This window comes from Callithrix jacchus, chromosome 12 (genome assembly GCF_049354715.1).
Source record: "Callithrix jacchus isolate 240 chromosome 12, calJac240_pri, whole genome shotgun sequence".
In the NCBI taxonomy this organism is placed as follows: domain Eukaryota; kingdom Metazoa; phylum Chordata; class Mammalia; order Primates; family Cebidae; genus Callithrix; species Callithrix jacchus.
The window spans coordinates 36,355,383-36,372,849 of record NC_133513.1 but is presented as its reverse complement, the minus strand read 5'-3'; the positions used below and the strand labels follow the sequence as shown (position 1 = coordinate 36,372,849).

The 17,467-nt window shown below is 43.8% G+C and overlaps 1 protein-coding gene and 2 pseudogenes across 10 annotated transcripts in view; 1 reads left to right on the top strand and 2 right to left on the bottom strand.

Annotated features, from left to right (window-relative positions):
- The window catches only part of ZNF239 (zinc finger protein 239), a 39,084-nt gene that overhangs the window by 18,946 nt on the left and 2,671 nt on the right, over positions 1-17,467 (top strand). For 6 of the 8 annotated variants that reach the window (XM_035267576.3, XM_078343946.1, XM_009009506.3 and 3 more), the window contains one exon: positions 115-155. The gene's annotated coding sequence lies outside the window, so the exon portion shown is untranslated. Of the gene's footprint in view, positions 1-114; positions 212-2,167; positions 3,894-6,200; positions 6,324-17,467 lie in introns of all 8 variants that reach the window. The other 2 variants (XM_078343947.1, XM_009009507.4) reach the window with 2 other exon arrangements.
- On the bottom strand, positions 114-14,511 carry LOC103796627 (cyclin-dependent kinase 16 pseudogene; annotated as a pseudogene). The gene has a single exon (XR_013524360.1). The product of XR_013524360.1 is annotated as a cyclin-dependent kinase 16 pseudogene (transcript).
- On the bottom strand, positions 114-16,340 carry LOC144578798 (uncharacterized; annotated as a pseudogene). Its single transcript, XR_013525243.1, has 2 exons — positions 16,321-16,340; positions 114-15,114 (listed from the first exon to the last, which is right to left on the bottom strand). The product of XR_013525243.1 is annotated as an uncharacterized LOC144578798 (transcript).

The window sequence follows — 17,467 nt, the reverse complement described above, 5'->3', positions numbered from 1 at the left end:
AGAGGAAGGGTTGACTGACGAGGCGTCAGAGGCAGGAGCGGAGTAACTTTTTCCCTGCAGTCTTGCTGGGCTTGATTTTCATGGCTTTTTCTCTTTCCCTAACTGCCTTTCCAGGAATCCGTCCTCCCTGGGAGTAAGAAATGACCAAGATCTGGGTGAGTTGGCGTTCCATTTCTCCTAAAATGCCATCTCTCTGAAATGTCCCTGTGAGGTGCGTTGTTTTATTTATTGTCAGGCCCCAGAACGGTGTTTTATAGTTATGGGTGTATGGACATTAAGATACTAAGGGCATGTAGCTACCAGATGATGTCACCAGGCTCTGCACAGATAGTTTTCACTCACCTTGCCTCCGTGAATTTATTCCGCTGCTCAGAACACTGGGCTGTGCTCTCACGGGAAGCCTCTCAAAGACTACCTTTTCCTGCCAGACATTTCACTCAGGTTGAAAGTCATTCCAAGCTATTCCATACTCATCCCCGTGCTAAGCGGTCTCAGCAAAACAGATAGAATGATAAACCACCGTGCTTTTCTTCAAGGAGCTTACTGTCTTGATGAGCGTAATATGTTACCTGTACACAAAAAGTATGCATATTCATAATGATCATTTATTAACTGTGAAAGAGTCAAAAACGAGGAAATGTGTTAAATGGCAGCACAGTGGTTAGAAAATCACTCGTAGAAATGCTTTTCAACCAGGCTATGCATCAGAACTCTGTGGCGTTTTTTTTGTTGTTTTTTTTTTTTTTTTTTAATTTTTTATTGGATTATAGGTTTTGGGGTACATGAGCAGAGCATGCAAGACAGTTGCGTAGGTACGCACATGGCAGTGTGCTTTGCTTTTCTTCTCCCCTTCACCCACATTTGGCATTTCTCCCCAGGCTATCCCTCCCCACCTCCCCCTCCCACTGGCCCTCCCCTTTTCCCCCCAATAGACCCCAGTGTTTAGTACTCCCCTTTCTGTGTCCATGTGTTCTCATTTTTCATCACCCACCTATGAGTGAGAATATGCGGTGTTTCATTTTCTGTTCTTGTGTCAGTTTGCTGAGGATGATGTTCTCCAGATTCATCTGTGGCGTTTTTTTAAGAACTAAGCTTCATCCTCTCTTTTAGACAGAGTGAAAGGAAGAGTTTCACTCTTTTTTTATTCTCTTGATCTTTGTACATCCAAAGGTTTATTGTGAAGTATCTCCCTATACACTTGATCTAAGTGTCTCTAAGGTAGGTCAAATGACTTATTCATCTTTTATACTCAGGTTTTGTTCTCTTTCATTAAGATGTCTACATATTTAACTGTTCCAATAAAAATTACCAAGTCATACTTTTTTAAAAAGAGAGTTCTCATTTGTCTTGGTAAAACCATCTGTAGGAGGTTACCTCAGAATTAACCCTTAGACTCCCAGGGTGTTTGAGATGGTCGGCCCCCACTTTGCCCTGTCCTGGCATTTTATGGTGGAGAGCTCGAACTCTGAGGGAGCTGACGGAAAGCGTCTTGTCCTTTGTTGCAGAGAGCAGCAAGCCAGAAGTAAACCCTGTGTTTTCTAACTTCAGCCTGTTCTTTCTCCATTAACTAAACAGGCCATCACACCAGAAGTGTTTGGAATAAAATATCAGACTAGGTTTTAAGGGGGAAAAAAATTGATTTTTAACACTACCAGCAAAGGCCATCTTTTTGCTGGTCAAATACAGCCGTCACACACACGAGCTCTTAGAAAAATCTGTTTTGGAGGACAGTAAGCTGTATCGGGGTTCTGAGAGCATGGCTTCTCTGTGGCCTCAAAAGTAACTGAGGACTTCAAGAGAGGTTAACCTGAGTAGAATCCATATATTTTCTTTCCTTCGCTTCTGCCTGTTCCCTGTTGCCGCTACAACTGGGTCTTGCGAGTTTGGTAAATTTTGAGATTCTGGTGTGTGTTTTCATTTAAAAAAAGGACTTCATTTCAATCACTGAGTGTTTTCTATGTACCAGACATTGTCCTTAGGTATGCTGAAAGGCAGGAGTCTTAGTTCACCTCTCCCTTCCTCCGTGACATTGGATAAGTCACTTCACCCTATGAACTTTGGTTTTTCGTCTATAAGCTGAGGGTCTTGGGTTTTACTATCTTTATGTTTTCTTTTAGTTGTATTATTATTCATTTAAATTGAATATGAATCTATATTTGTCTTTCAGATTCCAAGTCAATTGTGCTCGCTGGGGATTTAAAGACAAGTTGAGGACAGGCATGGTGGCTCACAACTGTAATCCCAGCACTTTGGGAGGCTGAGGCGGGAAGATCACCTGAGGTCAGGAGCTGGAGACCAGCCTGGCCAACATGGTGAAATCCCGTGTCTACTAAGAATAAAAAAAATAGCTGGGCATGTTGGCAGCTGTAATTCCAGCTACTCGGGAAGCTAAGGCAGGAGAATTGCTTGAACCCGGGAGGTGGGGCTTGCAGTGAGCCAAGATCATATCACTGCACTCCAGCCTGGGCAACAGAGTGAGACCCTGTCTCAAAAAACAAAGATGAGTTGAGTGTGGCCCCATCCTTCAGAATCTTACAGCAAACTTGGGAGACAGATTTGATAGCTGTAATAAAGGGATGCGAAAGATGCTCTAGGATCTCAGAGGAGGAGTAGAATTCTAACTCATCCCCATGCTTCAGAAAGAGGGTTATTGATTGTCTTGAGACTGAAAGCTCTTAAATGGATGGGAGAACTCCATAAGTCAGGGCATACTGTGGAAAGGACTGTGCTAAACTCGAGTATGATGTGTTAGATGACTCCAGGTAATCTAGTGTGCCTCTTCCTGCTTTTCCATTGCAAAGTAAATTGATAGATACAGCAGAGACAGGCTCTGCAAAGAAGTGGAAGGCCCCATGATGACATGTATATAGTTCTGAGGAGGTTGACATTTGTCTGATAGAAACAGGAAACAATTGATCTTGTGACTTTCCTCTTCAATTGGCCTTTAGAATATTGAGTCTACTCTCCCCACTGTAAGCAGGAGTGCAGCGTTGGAGTGAATCCTTAGTGCCACTGACACCTGAGAAGACTTGATTTTTCAGTCTTTCAGTCCCAGCTTTGTCTTGCTTTAACAGGAGCACTATTTCCTTTCCTTTTCTCCCTTCCCTTGTCACAGTGATTCCTCTTATTTGGTCTGTTCCTGTCATTTTTTTTACCTACCACCAAGTTAGTAATCCATCAGCATGTCCTTTCCCTTCCCAGCATGGAATCCCAGCTGCCACTTTATCTTCAGGACCTTAAGAAATTAATAACTCTGATTGTCTAACCTAGGGACTAAAAGATGACAAAAATTGTACTACAAAGAATTGGTAAAGAGTTATTCTGGCCTAGGTAAGAAAAAAAATAATCAAGAGTCTTACTAAGACTGGTAGTGGAAATGGAAAAGAAGTAACACACTGGAGGGAAATTTAGGAGGTAGAACTGACAGGATCTAAAATGGCTTGAATATTGTTGAGGTAGAGAAGGAAAGTTAGACAATCCAGATGGCTGGATGGAAGACAGATAAAAAACAGAGGAGATAAAAGTTATTGATGGGCTTGCATCTCTGAAGATAGAAGGGATTTGATCTAGAATGCACAGGAGAGATTAGCCTTAAACAGAAAAACTTTTTTCTCTGTGGTCTAAAGAGAAGGTCTGGTTGTGAATAGCGGCCAGCCCACTCACTTGTAATACGCCGTCATGCCTTGCTAAAGGATATGGTGATGGAGCTTGAAGGCAGCAACCTTTGCCTCTGCTTGTTTGTCCCACCTTTACTCAGGGGCTTGAGGCTTCTCTTCCAGCCCTCTTCCTCAGAGTGGAGACCAGTGACCTTGAACAGAAAGCCTGGGAGAAAGTACCCATCCTTACCTTTATCTTTACCCTCATTCTTCCCTTCCCCACTGGTGACGAGTTGGGTAAGTCATGTCACTCCTGCAGCGCAGGCCCAAGGAAGGAGGGAGTGGTGCCTCTTTAGACTCAGGCCCGAATTTATGAGACGGCCCTTATGACTTTTTACATATTCTATCACTCTGCTTTTGAAAATGTGCCTTAGAGAGTGGTGCCTCTTTAGACTCAGGCCGAAGCTGGCTTAGCTGATCGAATTTATGAGACAGCCCTTATGACTTTTTACATATTCTATCACTCTGCTTTTGAAAATGTGCCTTAGAGAGTGGTGCCAGCCCATGCACTGTGCAGATATAAGTACTAAAATTGAGAACTTGAAAAACAAAAACAAAAACTGGTTCTTCACCACAGGATGTTTAAGAAGCATTGTTTCATCAGACAGAGCCCTGGAGGGAACCAGATTTGCTGACATTGACTGAATAATTTGGACTCCTCTTAAGTCGCAGGCCCTATTTGAGGTTTTGAGGATGCAATCATGAACAAATGAGGCAGCCTCTCTGTTCTTGGGGAACTTAGCTCTCAGTGGGGAGAAACAGTAAATAAGAAAGCAAGTGAATAAATAAGAAAATAAAATGAGGCACAAGTCGTAAGAAGAAATTAATTAAACCAGGAAAATGATAGATACAGGGTACACCTGTGGATTAGATGGTCAGGACATGCTTTCTGAGGAGGCGACAGTTGGGCCGAGAACTGAATGATAAGGAAGGGAGAGGGCAGCTAGCACAAAAACTACAATGAATTTGATGTGGTTTAAGGGCCTGCTGGGCACCTGGTGCTGAGTATGATCATAAGAGAGGCCATGGTTGGGGAGGTGACAGGAGAGCCTCACGGGCCAGGATGAAGACTCTGGATTTTACTCAATAGCCCCTGAAAAGCCTTTGAGAGTTTCACACTTGGCCTAGTTTTTGTTTTAAAAGATCACCTTGGCTGCCATGTGGAAAACTCATGTTTGGGGTAGCAAGAGTAGAGACAGATCAAGCAGGAGGTTGGTTCAAGTGAGACACATGCCACCCAGGCGTGGAGAGGTGACAGTGTGGGGAAAGCTGGGTGGATGTCGATACGCCTTAGAGGTAAAGGAGGTGGGTGATGGCTGAGATGTGAAGATGAGAATGAAATGACTTCTGGGATTTTGGTTTAAGCAATTGAGTGGTTCTTGTGGCTGTTTACTAAAATGGGGACGATCTGGGGAAGGGCAGATGTTGATGGAGATTGCTGGGAGCAGGAGTTCTGTTGGGGCCTGTTAAGTTTTTTGGTTGTTTGGCCTACTGCAGCCACCACCTCCTGGGTTCAAGCGATCCTCCCACCTTAGCCTCCTGAGTAGCTGGGACTACAGATGCATGCCACCTCAATTGGCTAATTTTTGTATTTTTAGTAGAGACAAGGTTTCACCATGTTGGCCTGGCTGGTCTTGAACGCCAGACCTTAAGTGATCTGCTCACCTCAGTGTCCCCAAATGCTGGGACCTGTTAAGTTTTAAGCACCTTTATATGTCCCAGTGTAGATGTTAAAAGGTAGAAAGTCAGAGTCTGGAGGTGAGGGGAGCGGTTAGGGCTGGAAATAAATATTTAGCAGTGGATGGTATTTTAAGCTAAGGGATCCCTGAGAAGAGTGTTTTATGGCTGTGTGTGTATGTACTGTTTTATTTTCCCAGTAATGTTCAACTACTTAGTTTAGAAGAAGAAAGGACATATGATGGATACAACTAGGGAAACCTGGAGATCAGAAGCATACTATGGCTGAGAGGTAAAAAAGAGGAAGGGTTAAGGGTGATGACCTTGATGAAGCAAATATGAGCGAGGAGGAAAAACAGCATAGGAAGTGATTTTTAAGGTGTAGAATATTAGGGAGATTAATATTTTAAGAGCAGAGGGGTCCAGGTAGTGGACTCCTGATTATGGTCATCACAGTTAGATGAAATGTGGCTGAGGTCATTCGCCCTGTGGAGATGAAGAAACGTGAGGTCAGAGGGTTGAGTAAATTATTCCTGAGAATGTTAAGATTGTCAGGATAATGGTGGGAATGGGGTGAAGATGACAACTCAGCAATGACACAAGAAGACAGTGACAAGGAAAGAGTCGGTAGTGAGAACTTGAGCTTAGACATGTTTTGTAGGCACAAGGGAAATGATTTGGATGGAAGTAGCCAAGTAGGTGAAAAGGAAAGATCTTCCAACAGAATTTGACTTAGCTCACTCAGATCCCCTGAGCTACAAACTTCTCTACCTTTCTTACCTTTTCCAGTGCTGGTGACTTCACACCCCTTCCAGGGCATTTGTACAGATGGTTGTTTGTTGAGGAGGAATGTGCTTAATATTTTAGGAACCAGTTGCATTCAAGCATGGCTCTGTGGCCTTCACCGAGGAGGAGTGGGGCAACCTGGACTCTGCTCCCAGGAACCTGTGCAGAGCTGTGATGCTGGGAAACAATGGGAACTTGGTCTTGGTGGGTAAGGACATGTGGACCTGGACACCTGCCCATGGGCATCTTTGTTTCCTTCTTCCTTTTTGGCACAAAAGGATGTTTTCTGACTATTCTAAGAATTGGAGAATGGTAGTTTTACTGGGTTGTCTTAAAAACCATACCTGTTCCATCCTTTATAAGCTAGAGGTGGGACTGATTTTGCTTTTGCACATCACCCAATCCCTGTGAGTTTCCCAAATGTGATCTCTCAGGTGGAACGAGATAAAGATCATTATATAATGGCAAGTGAACCCCAAAGAGCACCAGGCATCATAGCAAGTTATAAGCCAGGCTAATCCACAACAGGAGTCCCTTTTCCAGTGTTCCAGGAGTTTTCTGATATCTTGTGGTCTGTGTCAAAAGCAGGGATTTCTGGGATGTTTCCCATGTGCTACTGTTTTACCTGATCTACTCACTTATGTCCCTTCTGCCTCTGCAGGAGGTTGTGGTCTTTCCCAGTAATGGTGACTTGCCTCTCTGTACTCTTACCTTTCCCATATTTCCCCCACATTGGTCTTGTGCCATCTAGTTTATTTTTCACTGAATGTCCTCTCCCTGCCTTGCAATATCTAGTTTCCATTATTTCTTTTCTTACACCTTCAGGAATTCATGCCCTCCCAAAAATAATCAAAACTTGTGGTGAGATATTCTCATACCCAGATAAAACATTTTTTTTTTTAGACAGAGCCTCCCTCTTTTGCCCAGGCTGGAGGCTAGGGTGCAGTGGCACAATCGCAGCTCCCAGGTTCAAGCGATACCTTGGCCTCAGAGTAGCTAGGATTACAGGCAGGAGCCAGATAAAACACTTTTTGACTGCCTGAATCAAGGAGATTCAAACATTTTCATTATTTTTTAGATATCTGTTCTAAGGCAATAATCAGTAACTCCAACTGAAAATTGTGAACGAAGATGCTTATTATTGAATTATTTAAAATAGTGAAAAAATTATTTACTCACTAAATCTATCATGGGATTGGTCAGGCAAATTATCATGGATCACAGAAAAGTGTGTAGTCATTAAAAAATACGTTGATAAGGAATTTTAATTAGATGGGGAGATGAATGTGTACCTACTAGATTGAACCATGTGAAATTGCCATTTTGTAGCCAAAACCATACATTCTACAAAAAAAAAACACTGAAAAGTGGCCAGGTACAGTGGCTCATGCCTGTAATCCCAGCAGTTTGGGAGGCTGAGGCAGGCAGATAGCCTGAGCTCATGAGTTCAACACCAGCCTGGGCAATACAGCGAAACCTTGTGTCTGCAAAATATTACAAAATGAGTCAGACATGGTGGCAGTTGCCTGTAATCCCAGCTACTCAGGAGGCTGAGATGAGAGGACCTTTTGAGCTGGGAAGGCTGAGGTTGCAGTGAGCTGAGACGACATCACTGCACTCCTGCACTGACGACAGTGAGACCCTGTTTAAAAATAAAACACGTACACACTGAAAAAGGTGCCATCATGGTAGCTTTCAGGGATTTTCCCTTCCTCAATCCACAAGGGGCCCTGGTTTTCTTCCCTCAGTAACTGGCCTTTCAATGTCTATTTTCAGCTAATCCCAGGGAGTAATGAGAGTGCTACAGGACGAAGTCGTTACCTCCAGGTGGTAAACCAGGCCTTTGCACGTTCTTTATGTAAACCCAGCACTTGTGCTCCCTTCTCATACCAAAATTGCCCCCTTGGAGGTTACCACTGAACTTTTGTCTCTTTCAGTTTGTTCCTTTTTTAAATTTTTCTTCCAGCATATTTACTCTTACCTGTTTTACTGATGGCTTCTATAGTGGTGACCTTCTCTGGAAATTCTTTGTCATGTATGAAATAGTTTTTCTGTTTCCTCCAGCTTCTCTCTTAATCCTCCTCCCTGCAGATTCTCTGGCTTCTGCCTTTTTTCTAACGTGAAATCCCAAAGGGCTCTTTGGTTTTAAGTCACTACATCATCAGTGTTTCTCAGCCTTGTTCTTTATCATTACTCTCTCCCCGCCAAAAGGAGACAAATTAAATTTCTCCTTTAGAGAAATTACATATGAAGGAATAAGATTTTGTCAGGTAGGATTGTTTTTGTGGGTCCCAAACAAGCATAATATGTAGGATTTGTTTGGCCAGGTACAGTGGCTCATGCTTGTAATCCCAGCATGAGCTGGGAGGTGAGGTGGGCAGAGGTGGGCAGATCACCTGAGGTTAGGAGTTCAAGACCAGCCTGGCCAACGTGGCGAAACCCATCTCTACTAAAAATACAAAAATTAGCCAGGCATGATGGCGGATACCTGTAATCCCAGCTACTCTGGAGGGTGAGGCAGGAGAATTATTTGAACCTGGGAGGCAAAGGTTATAGTGAGCCAAGATCACGCCACTGCACTCCAGCCTGGGCAACAGAGTGAGACGCCTTCTCAAAAAAAAAAAAAGAAAATTAAAAAGATAAAGCTTTATTGTGCCCCCTACAAACCAATTCTCACCCCTTGGAGACATTATTGCCCCTGAGAATGCATGCTATGTATGTCCACATGTAGGAGGAGCTGTTGTTAAACATTTAGTGGTGTTCAACTCTCCTTTCTATTTTGATAAGCTTAAAATTCTTTTCCTTTTTAAGTTCCTTTCTTATATTCCCACTTTTGTCAGTATTAAAGTTGTTCTAGTCTCCTAGTTTAGAAACAGGCCATGACCATATTAAATTTCTCTTGGGCTAGGCGCAGTGTCTCATTCCTGTAATCCTAACACTTTGGGAGGCAGAGGTAGGAAGATTACTTAAGCCCAGGGGCTGGAGACCAGCCTGGGCAACATGGCAAAACGCCCTCTACAAAAAGTATAAAAAAATTTCGGGCCTGGTGGCACATGCCTGTAGTTCCAGCTACTAAGTGGGAGGCCGAGGTGGGAGAATCACCTGAGCCAGGGAGGTTGATGCTACAGTGAGCGAAGATCTCTAGGCTGCAGCCTAGGCCACAGAGTGAGACCCTGTCTCAAAAAAGTTTCTTCTCATCCTCAGTATCTAAAATCTCCCACCAATTCTTTTTTAACTTTAACAACTTTTAAATTTATTAACATGCCTAGATCCCACAGATACTGCCCTAAAATGAGTCTATGTAATGAATGAAATAGGGTAAAAATTAGATTGTTGCCATTGTTTTTCAAGCTCAAATTAGATGTTGCAAGTCTCCCTTAAACATCATTTATGATGTAATTCTTTGGAGTATTACTATTCAGTTGGTAAGTCCTATGAAGGATGGAACACTAAGAGATCGAAGGCATGTGATGGAATGCGGGTTGTGAATGTGTCTTAGGGAGAGCCTCTGAAGTGACATTAAACTGGGAGCTAAGAGATCAATAGTTTAAGCAGGTGGCTAGGGAGGGGAAGAACATTCCAGGCAATGAGAAACACACAAGAGACCCAAAGACCTTTAAGGAGGAATGTGGTAGACCAGCAGGGTGCATCTAAGAACAGACTGAGAAGAGGTCGTGGGCAGGGCCTGGCCCAGTTATGGCATTGAAGGCACTGGGAAAAAGTAGATTTTTGACAAGTTAGCCAGACGTTATGGCACATGCCTGTAATCCCAGCTACTTGGGAGGCTGAGGTGGGAGAATCGCTTGAGCGGGGAGGTGGAGGTTGCAGTGAGCTGAGATAGCGCCACTGCACTCCAGCCTAAAAGACAGCATGGGACCCCATCTCAAAAAAAAAAAGTGGATTTATCTTTAGTGGGCAGCCATTGGATCAGGGAATGGTGTGCTCTGATTGACCCAGTATCACTGACTGCTTTGTAGAGAATGGTTTACAGGGAGACAAAAATGAAGTAGAAGATGGGCTTCCAGTTTCAAGCTCTGCTCTAAGTTTTCATTTTTATTGATATAAAATGGAACCTAGTTGTTCAACATTTTTCTTTTATACGGGTAAGATATAAAAGCCTCAAAAACATAGTATAATATGAAATAAAATCACTATGTACTCTATACTTATGTATGTATATTATATGTATTAAAATTTTATGGGATTGCACTGTGTGCACTTTTAATTTGCTGTTTTATGGAGTGTGAGTTAGAGCTTTTTTCTGCCATGTTAACTCCCTATAAAAGGACCCCTTTTCTCATGTCAATATTTTCTCCTAATGTTATACACTCATTCTTCATATTTTCTTTTCTTCTTCTTTTAGACGAAGTCTCACTCTGTCACCCAGGCTAGAGTGCAGTGGCACAATCTCGGCTTACTGTAAGCTCCACCTCCTCGGTTCAAGCAATTCTCCTGCCTCAGCCTCCTGAGTAGCTGAGACTGCAGGTGCCCACCACCATGCCCAGCTGTTTTTTGTATTTTTATTAGCAACTGGGTTTTGTCATGTTGGCCAGGCTGATCTTGAACTCTTGACCTCAAGTGATCCACCCATCTCAGCCTCCCAAAGTGCTGGGATTACAGGCATGAGCCACCGTGTCCGGCCTCATTCTTTATATTATTTTAAACATTTTTTTTTAAACCTAACATTACACTTTCATTACTGCTTATGAAAATGCACCTTTCGTAAAATTCCTCCCCCACTGATTTTCATATGCCTACAATTTCTACAACGACTAGCCATTTCCAACTGCTGTATGTTATGGGTGTTGAAGCAATATCCTTTAAAATCCATTCCATCATTTCAGCCCATTTTGTGATGTAACTGCCACAAACTGCCCTGTTTTTTGTTTTTTTTTTTTTGTCATTTTTCATTTTTGCCATTACTTTTGAAATTTGTAAACAAAGTAATACACACACCTGGGTAAAACAAGTCGTATGGACAGCTCATAATAAAAACGTTCCTGTTACCTGGCTCTGCTGCTCCATCAGCCACAATGTGGCTTCCCAAAGGCACTCCATTTTCATCTTTCTAACTCCTTATTGGATTTGTCCTACTCCAGACAGTATGTTTATATAGTTATTTTTCTCTCTCATGTAAACAATAAATGCATTCACATAGTCAAAAAATAAATATTAGTGGTTCACACCTGTAATCCCAGCACTTTGGGAGGCTGAGGCAGGTGGTCAGGAGATTGAGATCATCCTGGCTAACACGATGAAACCCCATCTCTACTAAAAATACACAAAATTAGCTGGGTGAGGCAGAAGAATCGCTTGAACCAGGGAAGCGGAGGTTGCAGTGAGCTGAGATGGCTCCACTGCACACTAGCCTGGGCGACAGAGTGAGACTCCATCTCAAAAAATAACAAATAAAACTAATACATAAATAAATATAAAAGGTGCACAATGAAGTTTCTTTCATGTTTGTAGCTCATGTTTTGGTCATTGGCCTTTACAAAGTGAGCAGTCTCGTGTAAATGTCATTTTACAAACTTTGCCTAGAAATCTGAGGAGTAAAGTTCTAAGCTGGAATACTGAGTGCATACATTTATGACATTGATAATTGTCAAAACGTCTGTCCATTTCAGTTTCCACTCACGAGCAATGTGTGTCTTCAGACGTCGGGTTTGTGCTAGTGTAACAGATAGAAAATGGTACCACAGTATCATCTAAATTTAAGTTTATTGTATTGTGATATACTGTTATTTCTCAATTTATCAATATTTTATAATTTCTATTGACTTTCTCTATTATAAATGAAGATGTAGTTTTTTTATGTTACTTCCCCAAATGCCTAGCCTCCCGAGAATTTATGTTAGAGTCATGTCAGTGATTAATGCTTACAGTGCTTTGACTTTGTAACTAGTTATTCACTATATAGTCAAGTAGTACAGTATGATTATAGTTCCTTTATTATTTTCCCTCTGAAGCTAATACTTGCTTTTTAAAAATATATTTTATTTGTGGGGTTTTGACTCCATACTGTTATTGTAGAGTTTTGCTTTTTTCTTTTATGTTTCAACAGTTGATTCAACTAACTATTGTTTTGGGGTCTGGGGTTTTCTTGTTTTGTCTTGTATTTTGTAGAGTTTTGCCATGTTGCACACACTGGTTTCAAACTCCTGAGCTCAAGCAATCCCTTCGCCTCAGCCTCCCAAAGAGCAGGAATTACAGACATGAAGCACCACACCTGGCCTAATTATATATTTTATTGACTTCTAAATGGTTAATTGGCTGAGTAAAAATTATAATTTCACAATCCCATTTTACCCAAAATTTGAAGATATTGAAGATTTGCAATATTGCTAATTAGTTGTTCATTGTCAACGTAATTCTCATTTATTTGCACATAACCTGGCTTTTCTGTTTAGAAACTTTTAGCATTTTCTTGGTTTCGTTTTGGTTTTTCCTTGAAGTCCTGAGGTTTTAAAAGGTTACATTTAGTTAGGGATCTTTTTACATAACATTTTTTAGCATTTATTGGGCCCTGAATCTTGAATTCTAGGAAACATTTTTTTGTTATTTCTTTGATCATTTTCTCTCCCTGTGTTCTGTCTTCACTGTCCTCATGCAACTCCTTGGAGATGGGCATTTACTTTTACCTATTTGTCTGTCTTTCCATATGCATTCTTAGAATTCCTCAATCTTCATCTTAGCCCTGTGTTCATTTTACTGTTTAACTCATCTAAATTGCAGGCCTTTGAATAAAACAGCCTGACACGTATCTATGAAACAAGTTCCCTAATCTATCATCATCTTCTATTATTTTATTAATTTAGAATTATTATTTTTCATGGCAATATGTTTCATTTTTTTTTTTTTTTGAAGGAGTGATGAGCGCTTTGTTAGCACCCAGCAGACAGGCCAGTGGGTTGGTTGACAGGCCAATGGTCGGGTGTTTGGGCAGGCAGCAAGGGACAGGTGGGCAGGTGAACGTGGCTCAGGCAGGTAGGCAGAGAGTAAGCAGGGAAGATGTAGTTGGGGCCTGCCCTGCGAAGGGTATGGCATCCCTCCAGCCACTGCCTGCTGGGGCCTCGGTCTGTGGCTTAGAACTCGGTGTCCACCACGCGGAAAGCTGGCCTGCCTGAGTCAGGCATTGATGAAGACCGAAGGCTGTCCTCCTTTTGTAGCTGAATCTCCTTTAGTGCAAATATGGAAGAAGTGTCAGGAAGTTTGTGGATCCGCTCCCCCAGACCAAGGAAGAATGGATGTTTCATGGCATCCTCTGCAGAGATCCGATTTCGACCCTCAAACTGCAGCAGCTTGGTAAGGAGGTCAGTCCCATCACTATCAAGTCGGGGTGTGTGGCTCAAAAAGGCCTCGGCTTGGTACTTGGGGTAGTTGTAGGTCTTGAACTTCTTATTGGACAGGATGCCTGGCCACGTCTCCTCAGTTGGGGTTCCTAAGATGTGGAAGATGAAATGCAGTTGTTCCTCCACCATGGAGCCCGGGAAGAGGGCCCAGCCTGTGGCCATCTCATAGAAGATGCAGCCCACACGCCACATGTCAATCTGAGTAGAGTAGTCCGTGGACCCAAGCAGGATGTCAGGGGACAGTACCACAGTGTCCCCACCTCATTGGAGTACATCTTTGTTGGGATTGACTTGGCTCGGGCCAGACCAAAGTCAGCCAGCTTGAGCTCTCCTCTCTCATTGATGAGCAGGTTCTGGGGCTTGAGGTCTCAGTGTAGTACCTTCTGCTGGTGGCAGTAGGCCAGGCCATGGAGCAGCTGGAACAGGAACAGTTTCATATTGTGCATGTTGATGATGTTCCCACAGTCATCCAGGTACTGCTTGAGGTCCTTGTCCAGGTACTCAAAGACAAGGGAGAGGGACTTCTCCAGGTGGATTATGTCACGTACCATAACAATGTTGGCGTGTTTGAGGTCCTTGAGTAGAGACACTTCCCTGATGGCCGTGCACGGTGTCCCCTCTCCATGTTCCAGTCTGGTCTCCTTGAGCACCACAAGGTTGTCTGTGAGCTTTTGCCTTTGTAGACGGTGGCATAGGTACCCTCGCCCACGTTGTCCAGCTTAATGTAAGTCTCCAGTTTCCCAAAGCCAGTCTCAGACAGGCTGACATGATGGAGGCGGCGGCTGAGTGACTTGTCAAAGATGGGGCTATTGAGGGTCAGCTTCTCAAGGTAGCTCTCAGGTAGCCAGGTGTCAGCTGGTAGTGATAGGTGCTTGTTGATGTCCTCAGTGGAGATCTTGCATGGGGGATGGTTGTGCATGGGCACTCTCACTGGAGACTGCACCTCGTCTGAGAATGTGGCTGAAGCCTGGTCACTCTCCCCATCAGACCCCATCTTCAAGTCCTCGTGCACAATCTCTGGTGCAGAGCTGAGTGGGCCCTGTGTAGAGCGAAGTTCTCCACGAGCAGCACGTGTGGGGGCCTCTCCAGGGTCACTGCCACCACCACCACCACTCTCATCCCGGCCTATCTGCTCAGTGGCACCATTGGTCTTCTCTATGCTTCGGCTACCTCAGAGTGTCATTAACAGCTGCTGTCTGATCTTCATATGATCCACGGCGGGGCGCGCAAGCAACCTCAGAGCTACGGGGCCGCAGAGGAGGCGCCTGGAGCGGCAGCCCGGGATGAGGCCATGCGACCTCCTCCTGTTCGCAGCAGGCGCCTGTCCCAGTAGTCTTCGGCCGCGGTTGCTGGACCCGGGCTGCCGCCGGCTGAGGAGGAAGCGGCGGCGGCGGCGGCGGCGTCCTGCTCAGTCAGACATGAGCTTGGCCGCTGCAGGCTATGCCCCCAGGCTCGATGGCGCCGGCTCAAATCCGAGTGCTCATGGCGGCTAGTGCCGGCTGATCGCAGAATCGCGGCGGATCCCAGGGCCGAACAGTTTAACGGCCCAACCGCTGCGCGCTCCGCGTATGCGCACGCAGGCGCTGGGAAGCAAGATTAATATTATTAGATTGTGTTTAAATGTGATGTCCACTCCAGTTTTTCTGGGATTTTAATTATGTACCTTTTAAATTTTGTTTGTCCGCTGGGTGTGGTAGCTCACGCCTGTGATCCCAGCACTTTGGGAGGCTGAGGCAGGCGGATCACCAGATCAGGAGATCAAGACCATCCTGGTTAACATGGTGAAACCCCATCTCTACTAAAAATATAAAAAATTTGCTGGGCGTGGTGGCACATGCCTGTAGTCCCAGCTACTCGGGAGGCTGAGGCGGGAGAATGGCTTGAACCCGGGAGGCAGAGATTGCAGTGAGCGGAGATCACACCACTGCACTCCAGCCTGGGTGACAGAGTGAGACTCCAACTCCAAAAAAAAAATTGTCTCCTTATATATTTTTTCAAAATTCTTGTGTTCTCAGTGTGATATTGGAGTGTGTCCTCAACCCGTGCCTGAGCCACTTTGGCAGGCATGTGTGTTCTACTTTAGGGGATACTTCTGCTGATTGGGCTAAGGAGGGAGGCAATAAGATCCAGGTGGTGGATATCGTAGGCCTTTTTTTTTTTCATTTGTGTGAGGGGGCAGTTGGCAGAGCTAGCTGAGGTTTTATTTTGGAAAAAAAAAACAAAATTGAATTGTTTTGTGGCTAGAGTCATGGACAAGGGGAGTACCCAGGCAGTAAACTCCCCGGGTGGGTGGGCTGAGGGCTAGGGCTGAGCCTCGATGGGCCTCCTAGTCCCCGTGCTCCCCTGCATAGCAGTGTAAGTCATTTTTAAGACCACCTCTTTTGACACTAAGTTATCTGGGGGCATGCCTTGCTTCTTCATTTCCAGCCCTGGGCATCTTCTTTGTCAGAACTACCATTAAAAGTTTAGCGTGAGGGCCTACCACAGTGGCCCACAACTGTAATCCCAGCAGTTTGGGAGGCTGAGGCAGGTGGATGACCTGAGCTCAGGAGTTCAAGACCATCCTCGCCAACATGGTGAAACCCCATCTCTACAAGAATTAGCCAGGAGTGGTGGTGGGTGCCTATAATCCCAGCTACTTGGGAGGCTGAGGCAGGACCCGCTTGAACCTGGGACACAGAGTTTGAAGTGAGCCGAGATTGCACCATTGCACCTCCAGCCTGGGTGACAAGAGGGAGACTCTGTCTCAAAAAAATAAATAAAAATTTAGCTTGAGGTTTTATTATTTGCACATATGTTGTCAATTGCTTCTTTTTTGTACCTTAATCATTGTGTTGGTTTAGCATTACCTCAACCTTTGTTCTCTCATTAGTCCCGTTAATACTATTAGCAGTCTTTCTTTAGCAGATTATTTAGTTTATTCTTGGGGCTTTATATGAGGCCACTGCTGTTAGCCATCCAGTATTTCTAAGAAAATGAGGGCAAGCTGGGAGAGTGCTACTAACAGCAGAAACTAGCACAGCTGTTAGGAATGCCTGGGTTGAATTAAGAAATATCTTACTTTATCATTGTTTATTTGTTACTTCCTGAGACACAGACTCCAGAGAAATGGGTCATTGTTCCCTTTGTAGTTATTGATTCTGAGTTTGGTTTCTGAATTTCTAAGATTTCGTAAGATGCTTTGCCCATGAAGAAGCCTCCTGTTATAAATAATTTGAGCTGTACATTTTTTCTCCTAGTTTCTCCATCACTCCTAATCCATCTGTTCTTTATCATTTAGGAGTAGTAAGTCTGAGGATTTTTTGTTTGTTTGTTCGTTTAATATACCAGTAAGTCTAAACTCTGTATTCCTAGCACAGTTCTCTCACAGGAGTTCCAGACCTATATATATATCTCACTGCTTACTGACCAGTGCTGCAAGGATATTCTACCAGCACCACAGATTATACAAGGCAGATTTGAGTTTCTGCCCCCTTCCCTACTTCAGCTTCTTCCTCTGGCATTTCCTATCTGATTACATAGCACCACCATACCCAGTCACTCAGGCTGGGATCCCAAGGAACAGGCTTGGTACCTCCTTTCTCTTCTAGGTTTAGTTTGTCATCACATGATCTGAATGAATCTCTCCCATTCTCTCCACAACCATTATCCTTACCGTTTTTCTTCTGATTTGTAATAGCAGCCATCTCGCTACCTAAAGTCTTGCTTTCCAGTGGTGTTTATAGTCACAAAGTCAATCATTTTACTCTGAATTTAAATCCTTAAATAGTTTTCAATCCCTGTAGAGTTTAACCCTAAGATCCTTATAATTAGACACTAAGCCCTTTGCGCTAGCTTCTTACTTCCCCTCCGGGGCACATTCTTCACCACTGTTACCTTTTTATCTTCTTTGTAAGAAGCCACTTGTAATTTTCTTCACATTTCACTTCTCTTTTTTTTTTTCCTGTCATTTTCTCCCAGAAGTCCTCCTAAGCCCCAGGGTCTGAGGTGAGTGTT